We start from the raw sequence: 11389 nt of genomic DNA, 5'->3' as shown, positions 1-11389 counted from the left end.
AACTCCACGTTTTTCTAATGAATTCAATTCTACCTTGATTGAGTCTTTCCATTTTGGCCAATCTTTTCTCTGTCTACATTCTTCAACAGATTTGTGTTCAAGATCCTCATTATTATTTACAATTTCAAGAGCTATATTGTATGCAAAAATGTTGCCTCCTTGATGTAAACATCTTGGTCATTTGCTACTGTTTTCCTTCGAGGATTTTTATCTTTGGAACCAACTAGTCTACCACGCTTTAAACATGCCTTAGATTCATTTGCTACAGGTAATTGTCCTTCAAGGACATCAATCTGAATTGGAGCATTTGCAGCTAGTATGTGAGATTTAGTGACTATTTTTGAATCAGTGAATGCATTTGGCAACTGATTTGCTACATTTTGCAAATGAGTTATCTTTTGAACTTCTTGTTCATTGTTTAGAACAATGATCAAGATAAGATAATGACAACATTTTCCAGGTAATTTCCTTTTCCAATTGCCTATTCTCTCCCCCTAATGCTAGGAATTTTGTTTCATCAAAATGACAATCGGCAAATCGTGCCGTAAATATATCTCTTGTTAATGGTTCTAAATATTTAATTATAGAAGGAGATTCATATCCACTATATATTCCCAATCTTCTTTGGGGACCCATTTTAATGTGTTGTGATGGAGCAATTGGAACATATACCAGACTTCCAAATATTCTTAAATGGGAAATATTTGGCTGTTGACCAAAAGCCAATTGTAAAGGGGAGAATTTGTGATAACTTGTTGGCCTAATGCATACAAGTGCAGCTGAATGAAAAATAGCATGCCCCCAAGCAGAACTTGGCAGCTTTGTTCTCATAAGTAATGGTCTAGTAATCAATTGGAGGCGTTTAATAAATGACTCTACCAGATCATTCTGTGTATGAACATGGGCAACAGGCTTTTCAATCGTTATTTCGATTGACATACAATAATCATTAAAAGCCTGAGACATAAATTCACCAACATTATCAAGACGTATTGTCTTAATTGTATAATTTGGAAATTGTGCTCGCAATTGAATTATTTGGGCAAGTAATCTCTCAAACGCCAGGTTGCAAGTAGATAATAAACACACATGGGACCATCTTGTAGATGCATCTACTAAGATCATAAAATATATAAATGGTCCACATGATGGATGAATAGGGCCACATATATCACCTTGAATTCGTTCTAAAAATGTAGGTGATTCAATCCCAATTTTAACTGGTGATGGTCTAATAATTAATTTACCTTGAGAACGAACAGTACAAGAGAATTCATTAGATTGAAAAATCTTCTGGTTTTTCAATGGATGTCCATGTGAATTCTCAATTATTCTTCGCATCATTATTGAACCATGATGGCCTAACCAGTCATGTCAAATAATAAAAGTATTAGGATCAGTAAACTTCTGGTTTACTATAACATATGTTTCAAAAACACTGATATTTGTGTAGTCTAATCAGAAAGAAAAGCAGGCAATTTTTCCAACACACATTTCTTGCTTACAATTATTCTTGTAATATAAAGATATTCAACATTTCCTTCATTGGTTGTCTCAATATGATATCCATTACAATGAATATCTTTAAACCTTAATAAGTGTCTTTTAGACTTGGAAGAAAATAATGCATATTTTATAATAAACTGTGTTCCTCTGGGCAATAATATATTAGCTCTTCCAGAGCTTTCAATTAATCTTGTACAACCAGATATTGTATTTATGTTAGCTTCACAATTATCAAAGAAGAAAAATATTTTATTTCTTTAAGTATAGTGTGTATTGTAGCACTGTCTGTGAGACAAAGATCTTCATCTCAATCTTGGATCCAATCATAGACTTAGGAATGTCCATTTTTCTTTATTCAAAAACAAAATACATAGTAAGACATATTACAAAGCCAACAAAACAAAGTAATTTATCTAAAATTGAAAATCATACTTAAACATATTTAAAGTAAAACACTCATTAAAAGCAAAATACTCGTTAAAAGCAAAACACTCAACTTAAACATATTAAAAGTAAAACAATAACGTAAATAAATTAAAAGTAAAACACTCACAAAAACATAACTTTGATAATTTTGGACATTCCCATCCCCAATTAAATGATCAATTCTCCCTTCAAGATTTTCAAAGAAATCTGCAACATCGAGATGTGTTATATCATCAGGTCCATGATCAAAATTATCATCTTGATATGCAAAATTTGCTTCTCTATTTTCATTTTGGTAGGCAAATTTTGCTTTCGTATTTGTCTCTTTTTCTTTCAACGATGCTTGATAAATTTCAACAAAATGTTTAGGCGCATGACGTGACCAATGTCCTTTCATGCCACATCAATAGCACAGATTTTATGTATTCTTTGAATTTTTATGTTGCCCACTTTTGCCCTTTTCGTTTTTCTCTTCATCATTATTCCACTTCTGGTGGCTTTTATAATTAGAAGAGTTATAGTTATAACAATCACGGTTGTGACTATTATGACTTTGACCACGTCCACGTCCATAGCCACGACCACGACCATGGCCATGACCTCACCCACATCCATGATTATTAGATATTGTCACATTCACTTCAGGGAATGGAGTAGAACCTGTTGGGCAAGCTTCATGATTTTTCATTAATAGCTCATTATTTTGTTCAGCCACAAGAAGGCATGAAATTAGTTTAGAATATTTTTCAAAACCCTTTTCTTTATATTGCTACTGCAGGAGCACATTTGATGCATGAAAAGCAGAGAATGTTTTCTCTAACATATCTTCGTCAGTAATATTTTCTCTGCACAATTTCAATTGAGAACTAATTCTAAATACTGCAGAGTTACATTCAATTACTGATTTAAAATCTTGTAAACATAAATGCATCCAATCATAACGAGCTCTAGGAAGAATCACAGTTTTCTAGTGGTCATACCTTTCCTTCAAATTTTCCCAAAGAGTAAGTGGATCTTTTATTGTAAGACATTTAGTTTTCAATCCTTAGTGGAGATGATGTCGAAGGAAAATCATGGCTTTAGCCTTATCTTGATTGGATGATTCATTTCCTTCTTTGATGGTGTCACCAAGACCCTAACATCTCAGTGAATTTTGGCATCAAGAATCCACGACAAATAATTCTTGCCTGTAATATCAAGAGCCACAAATTCAAGTTTCGTAAGATTTGTCATGATGAAAACTATAAAAGAAATATTTAATAAATTAGACAATCTCTAATAAAATGAAAATATTACTACAAATAAGAGTTTAGAATAACAATAATGCACATACAATTTATTACAATTATAGAAAATTTAATCATTTAAAAACACAAATCATAAAAGCAAATATTTACAAATATATGTATGTCTTTTCATATTAATCAAATTATAAATCTATCACTATACAATGTTTTGTTTGTAATGAAATCAAAACATCCAAATTAAAACACTTTCATATATTTTATACTATAAAAATGGTTAAACATTCCAACATATTTATAAGGCATATTTAGATACAAGCAAAATTGAATTTACTTACTTGGCAAATGGAAAACTTCAACTCCAAATTTGAGAAGAGACAAAAGCTTGAAACTTGATGAGAAATTTTTTTTTCTTTGACAAGTTGATATGGTTAGAGACTCGTGTTGATAACGTATAATCAAATAAGCTATAAAAGAGAGAAAATAATTGAGGGGAAATAGAACCAATGCTTTTCTTATTCCAAAGTTGAGTGTACATCATCTTTCATAATATATCTATTTATAGTCTCAAGATTATGAAATATCATAAATGAAATTAAAAGCTAATAAAATGCTTTGAAGTTGTAGAACTTGAAAGGTTTAAGAGTTAGATAAGATGAAAGATTAGGAAGTTATAGAATTGTAAGGGACATCCACATTTATTCATAACATGTTTGAATTATTTTCATATATAATAACGGCTCAAAATAAGTATTTGGATATTAATTAAATATCGTATATTTAATTTTAATTTTAAATTTATTTATGGTAAATATCACTTAGGTCCACAAGAGTCATTAAGTTATTACTAAACAAAACATTAGGGGTTTATTAGATATTCACCACAAGACATGTCGTTTAAAAGATGGCTGACATGTTGTTTCCTGCTACAAAACGACACATCATTTTCTTCACTAGATGTAAAAGATGTGTCTTTTTTGTTTATTAAACGACACATCGATTGATCATAATACATGTAAATGACACATCTTTTTTATTTTTCAAACTACATGTCGTTTAATAGGTCATTCGAAATAATTGGTTACATCAAAGACAACATCAATACGTTTGATAACTTTAGAAGGAGGCACATTACAACCCACTAACACAAGTGAATCAAACCAACACCACCAGCAAATAACATCTAATAAACACAAATACTTTGGAAAGTGCAAATAACTGCACCAACCAAACGGCAGCCAAACAACAAATAACAACACCATCAAGCATAAAGGTGGAAAAGTAACCCGCCCGGCCTGGCCCGGCCCGGCCCGCGGCGGGTTACATGCTTTGGCGGGCTGGGCTCAACCCGCCCGCCAACAAAGGCGGGCCCGGTTAGGCCCGCCAATTTAGGGAGAGTGGCTGGTCCAGCCCGGCCCGCCAGCCCTAACCCGCCGGGTTAGGCACGGTCCGGGCCGGGTTAGCCCGATTTTTTTTTTTTGTGTTTTTTTATTTTTTTTGTTTTTTTAATTTAACTTTTCAAATAAATAATTATAAATATAATTGTTTTTAGTTAACTTTTCAAATATCAATAATTCAATTCAATTCAATTTTTTTTTTTGTTAACATTTCAAATATTAATTCAATTTTAATACAATAAAATTGTAATATAAGAAAAATTAGACTTATTCATTTATCAAAAAATAAAATAAGAAATTACAACAATTATTGCCTCGTTAAAAACCTCACCAAGAAAAACCCAATGGGAGAAAAACTTGGTAAAGAAAAAAGAGTGCAATAATTGACAATTAATTTACAAATTACATTTTACAAAACACTAAATTGGGGTGGTTCACTAGGACCTCCCTCATCTTATCATCATATTACAAATTGAAATGATTCTACTAAAGCATTGTCATAACCTGATAACCTCGTATTGATCTTGATGGCGCATCGTTCCCAATCTCGAAGACATGTGAGGACTTCAATCATTTTTGGAGCAAGTTTAGTCCTCCTTTCATTTAAAATCCTTCCACTTGCACTAAATTTTTTTCGGATGAGACGGTTGAGACAGAACACAAAAACACCAAGGCAAGTCTTGATAATACCGGAAAAATACATTTTCTGGCTCTCCAATACTCTAAGAGATCAAAGTGACCTGTTGAAAACATTTCGGGAGTTGCCAAATATTGTTGAAGTTCATTACTCTGCGACTCCATGGAGGACAGCATATTATTGTTGTTGTTGTTGTGGTGGTGGTGGTGCTTTTGAAGAGGAGGCTGTGCTTCGGACTCGGGTCCTCTTCGGCCTATTCAGTGCATTCCAAGAGAATAAGTCTTCATTTTTTTCTTCTGCTAGCGCTTCTCTGGATATTTCGCCTCTTTGCTGCGACTGCGGGTTCCCATACCTGTTTTCATATTGGAAATATACTTCGAAACTAATTTTTTACCTCTCCTTTTGATGACATATGATTCGTTTTGTAAATTTTCACTTAAATTGTCAGACCATTTTCTAAACGTGCTAATTTAATTCTAGATCAAATATAGCACCTAACAATAAAGAAAGGAACGGGTTTCCAATATTTCAAAAAAAAAAATTTCCATTGCCTTTATTGGTGCATGTAAATTTCATCATCTTTGTTTTTTGTAAATAACTCGGAAATTTTTATAATTGCATGTATTACCGTGGACTAGTAGGATAATACACACCAGAAAGTTGTAAAGTGGCTTGGTAAAAACATTTGAGAAAAGAATGAAATACTTTACTATCTTCCAATCATTTTCTACCAATGATGAGACCTCTATTATTTGCTACAAATAACTAATTATATTAGCATAAGGTAAACTGAATCAAGCATTAAATAAGTACTATTCCATCTAACAGACATATCTAATGCAAAAGTTCTAGGAGACATTTTGATTTTATACAAGCTTCTTGAAATTCAGCATTTCTTTATTACTACTAGTAATCCAAGCTAAAGATTCCCTAATTCTATCAATATTTTTTTTAATTGTTTTCATACCACTTTTCACAATTAAATTATAACATGACATGCACAACGTTGGTGAAAAAACTTCAAATTATTATATAAAAGATAATTATTTTGAAAAAATTCTATAGCTTTACTATTAGAACTTGCATTATCTAAAGTTAAACTTATCACTTTATCAATAATACATAATCTTCTAAAACTTCATAATTTTATTATAGATTCTAAACCACTATGATCCACATTCATTAATCTAAATCCTAATAAAGATTTATTTAATTTAAATTCATTATCAAATAATGACTAGTCACACAATATAATCTTGTTTAGCTCTACCACTCCAAATATCAGCAGTTAAAGCCACACTAATATGACAAGTATGAAATTTATTTTTAATTCTAATTTCATTTTTTTAAACAATTTTATTAAATCTTTCTAGTTGCAGTTTTAGAATAACTTTTAAATCCTGGAAAAAAGAATTTTGAACAAATCTTTCAAAATATTTATCTTCTGCCATATTAATAGGTTGATCAGATGCAGCAATATATAAAGCTAACTGTTCCCTATATACATCGAATTATAACGCCAAGTAGTACCCATATTAGTTATTTGAGTTTGATTGCTTTCTCTATTTCCATGTTGATTAATGTTTTATTAGCATGCCTTTTTAAAGTACTAGTACCATTACTTGAATCAGCTTTATAAACATTTGCACAAATATTTGCATCTTGCTTTCTTGACTTGAACGCCATTTTCTGTCTCTAAACTTGTCGAATGCGCCCAAACGTCTGATGTGTGTGTCTGTTTTCGCTTTCGCAGGCAGTTGATGATCCCGCCTCGCTTGAGATGAAGTTGGACGAGGACGACGATTACGAGGACGACTTCTAGAACCACCGGGCGCTGTTGAAATCGACGCATATTTTGAGGTGTATCGGATTCTGAGACTGGGATTGACACGGGACTATTTGAATCTCCGCATTCATAGTAAAATCGCGGGACTAGGACTAGGATAATAGTTTTCTTCCTCATTGAAATTGATGGGAGAGAAATATCTATCCATTGTAGACTTGTAGTTGAAAAAAAAATGATGTAGAAGAAATAAAAATAAAGAAAGAGATTTGGAATATGGAAATTGGAAATATGAATTGAAAATTGCAAAACCTAATAAAATTAAAATAAGAGCAAATTGATAACAAAATATTAAGAGAATAAATGAATAATTGAGACTTGAGAGTTGAGAGATAGAGAATATGGAAAAATGAGAGAATTTGAGTTGTGAGAAAAATATGAGAGTTTAGGGCCAATTTATAGAAAAAAAATAGGGAAAGAAAATGACGAAAAAGACCCCTCCAACGGCTATAAAACGGCTATATTTCAAGGGTAAAAGTGTAATTGAAAAAAATAAAAAAGATTTACAATTTTTTTTTTTTTTTGGGCCAACCCGCGGGTTGGCCGTTGGCAACAGCCAACCAGCGGGTTGGCTATGCCAACCCGCCAGCAACCCGCCGGGTTGCGGGCCTCTTGCAAAGAGGACAAATTAGCAACCCGGCGGGCCGTCGGGTTACCATTGTGTAACCCGGCCCGCCCGGGGGTTGCTGGCGGGTTGGGCTCAACCCGGCCCGCCATTAAGGCTGGCCGGTTTGAGCCCTCTTTTTTACGGGCTGGGTTAGGGTTGGCCCGCCTAACCCGGCCCATTTTTTCCACCTCTAATCAAGCAACACAAATTTCAAAACAGCCCTACAAGTTTCTAATCCTACAACACAACCCCAAATAAAACTTTGTACGTTTTGAAACTTACAAACAGGCCCCTGTGATCTGAATTCATTTGAGAAAATCAACAAGATCGGCAGCGGATCTGAGGAGATCGGCCGCAGAAGGTGACCAAAACTAGGGATCCAATCGCACAACAGGAAGCTTTGATACAAAGTTAATTTTTTGTAAAAATAGTTTACTTTATTATTTCTGAAATAATACACATATATACTGTTCAAGAATGATAATCCCACTAATTTAATGATATGAGACACAAAAACAACTAGGAAACCCTAAACTATACGGCAGGTTTAAGCCCAAATATAATAGGGAGAACGACATATTCCCCCCCAAGGTTTGGTGAAACGACACTTTCCCACCCTTCAAGTTTCAAAATGACACTTTCCCACCCTTCATGAGGTTTTGTTATGAAACGAAAATACCCTTAAATATTTGACTTTATAAATTTTTTATTATTTTTTAATTAACCAAAAAGTCAAAAAAGAAAAAATATTTAGCCCGACCTAAAAAGTTAAGAGTAATGCTATGGAATTGTTTAAGATTAAATAACCTTAATATTTATTTATTTATAATGTCATCAATATCTTATCACTATTATTCAATAATCTATTAAATTTATAATGTTTTTCATTTTTATTAATTAATATAGAAAATCAATATTCCTAATTAATTAAATAAACAAAGGGAAAAATATATATTTACACTTGAACTAATAAATAATCGAGTAAAGATTTTCACTTAACTAAATTTTAATTTATAACAAACTATTTAAGGGTATTTTTGTCTTTTCAATTAAATATTAACAAAAAACGCTAAAAGAACCTGACAAAATGTGGGAAAATGTCATTTTGAAACTTGAAGGGTGGGAAAGTGTCGTTTCGCCAAACCTGGGGTGAGAAAATGTCGGTCTCCCAAATATAATAATATAATAATTTGACTTTAAGCCCAAATATAATAATACAATTAACAACTTGTAAATTGATATACAAATTAAAGTTAATAAAAATTGAACTGGTAGCAAAACGATTTCAAGTTTTCAGCCTATGATCAATGAGATTGATGGGCAAGATTTGGTATTAAATCTTCAGTAATGATCATTTGTAAATTGTACTGTCAAGATCGCCTTAACGGCGATGTTGTTACCACCATTTCACCCTTACCATCTATCTGCAGTTACATACTTGATTTTACGGCCAAAAGATGGTTAAAATTATATTGAACATAATTAAACAGAATGAAGTCTTTTAAGTGTTTGCAAATTTCGGGTTGGCTTTGTTGCTCTAATCTTGAATTGATGGGTATGCAAATTAGATATATGAACCAATATAACATCAGTCAATTTCTTCTCATCAAAATTTGATAAACTTGTAATTCTACCGTTGATCATGGACACTACAAAACTCACACCAAAGTTAAGAAGTAAAAACAAAGTAATTAAAATCAGGGTTGATTGATGTCCTGGGTGTAGATATAGTCGGTGTGGTCAACCATGGACCTCCTCATCATACAGTCTTCACTTCCTGGCCCTGTGCAGTCAATATCATCGATGCTTGATTCCTCCTACAAAAAAAAACCAATAAATAAATAGAACAAATGAGCATCGATCTGATTGCAAGACAATCAACAAAAACATTAAGAAAAACAATGTTAACTTCTTACAGATGATGATTTCCCAGTAGTGGATGAAATAAGTCTGCCTTCACTACTTGTTAACAGAAGAAAAGCCAAGATGAAGAAAGTGAAACTGTGAGACATTTTTACCAATACTCAACTCAAGATAGTGGCCTCGACTCTTGAGGTTATATTTATGGAGGCAGACAATAAGGTTAAGTAGCGTTGATATCGATGCGAAATAATGGGGGCGCGGGGAGAGAGATTCCATGACTGAAGATTGAAATTATGGAAACTAAAAAGTCAAAAGATTGGCAAATGGCAATAATCACTTGGGTCAATTGCCTGATTTTTTTCCTAGGAAACATCATCAATTAGAGACAGCATCGAGAAGCGTTTTTTTCTTAGCCTCTTTTTAATGCAGTAAATGGTTCCATGATGACGACGATGGATGCATGGTTTCTGTAATTGTGTGATGAGGAGCTAGCTGTACGTGTCAAAGTTCCAAGTCTAACACATGCACATGCATGTTATGGACATCCGTTCATCATCTTCACAGACTCTCAGTTTTTGGATATTTATTTAAAATATTAAAATTAACATATACTCCAAAAACTCTCGCATTTAGCATTATGAATATAAATAAAACTAAGCAATTACCATCAGCTCTATTTAGTTATAAAAAAACTATTACGAACACCAATAATTTTGATGATAGTCTAATAAAATAAAGAGTAAACTACTTTTTCCCACCCAAGGTTTGCCTTAATGATACTTTCCTATCTAAAAAATTTCAAAATACATTTTTTTCACTCAAAGATAATATTTTGTTACTATCCAAAGCTAATTTCGATGGCAAAAATTCTCACCGTCACCACCATTTAAACCTCCAGTCTCCTGTCTACAAAACCCTTTTTACTCTGACACTTGATTTATCACCGATTTCCAGCCACCGTAAAGCTAAAGTTTCTTGTTCTTAAATGATTTTTAACTGATTCTGGCGGCGAATATTCTATCGGTCACTATCATTCAATCCATCGACCTTCACTCAACAAAAAACCTCTTATCTTGACTCCTGATAACTCTTGAACGCCGGTTAAGAAAATGAAATGTATTTTGAGTATTAACGGAATATAAACGTTGGATGGGAAAATAGTATTTTGAAACTTTTTGGATAGCAAAGTGTTGTTAAAGCAAACCTCGGGTGAGAAAAAGCGTTTACTCTAAAAAAAAAAAAAAAAAAAAAAAACTCTCATTTTAGCATTAAAAGGAAAAAAGAAGGTGTATCGATGATAGTTTCTGAAACTATGGGATTGACTGTTAAATCAAAATCTTGGGGATGTACATGCATAAGTTTGGCATGAAATAAGATTTAAGGTCATGAGGCACCAAGAACCGACAGATATAAAAAGGTTAAATGTAAAAAAATAAGCCAAATGTCAACAACTCTTGGCATTGCGGAATGCCACAATAATTAAGAATTCAATGGCATTAAAAGATCATAAACATAAGAGCTTAAGGGGTAAACACCGAAGCTTCTTTTAATTAATAAACAAAACATTGTTTAATGATCGTGAGTCACTTTGCTTGATTTATCGAGGCCTTTTGACCATGATGTTGGTGTTGACCACCTTACATAAATCAATTAAATTCTCCTTGGATTCTCTACAATATTATTGCTACTTGGAAATAATATAATATCTCTTTAATCAATGACATCACTTAAGACTTCTATTCACATGCGACCCCCTCGCAATTGGGTTGGCTCCGCATTGTAAATTAAAGCCCATGAACGAATCAATTTACGAGTAATACTATACATATAACACTTTTATAAAATATTATATGATAAAATATGATT

The sequence above is a fragment of the Pistacia vera genome, unplaced genomic scaffold (assembly GCF_008641045.1).
Source record: "Pistacia vera cultivar Batoury unplaced genomic scaffold, PisVer_v2 Contig891, whole genome shotgun sequence".
Taxonomy (NCBI): domain Eukaryota; kingdom Viridiplantae; phylum Streptophyta; class Magnoliopsida; order Sapindales; family Anacardiaceae; genus Pistacia; species Pistacia vera.
Note: the sequence above shows the minus strand (reverse complement) of the source record.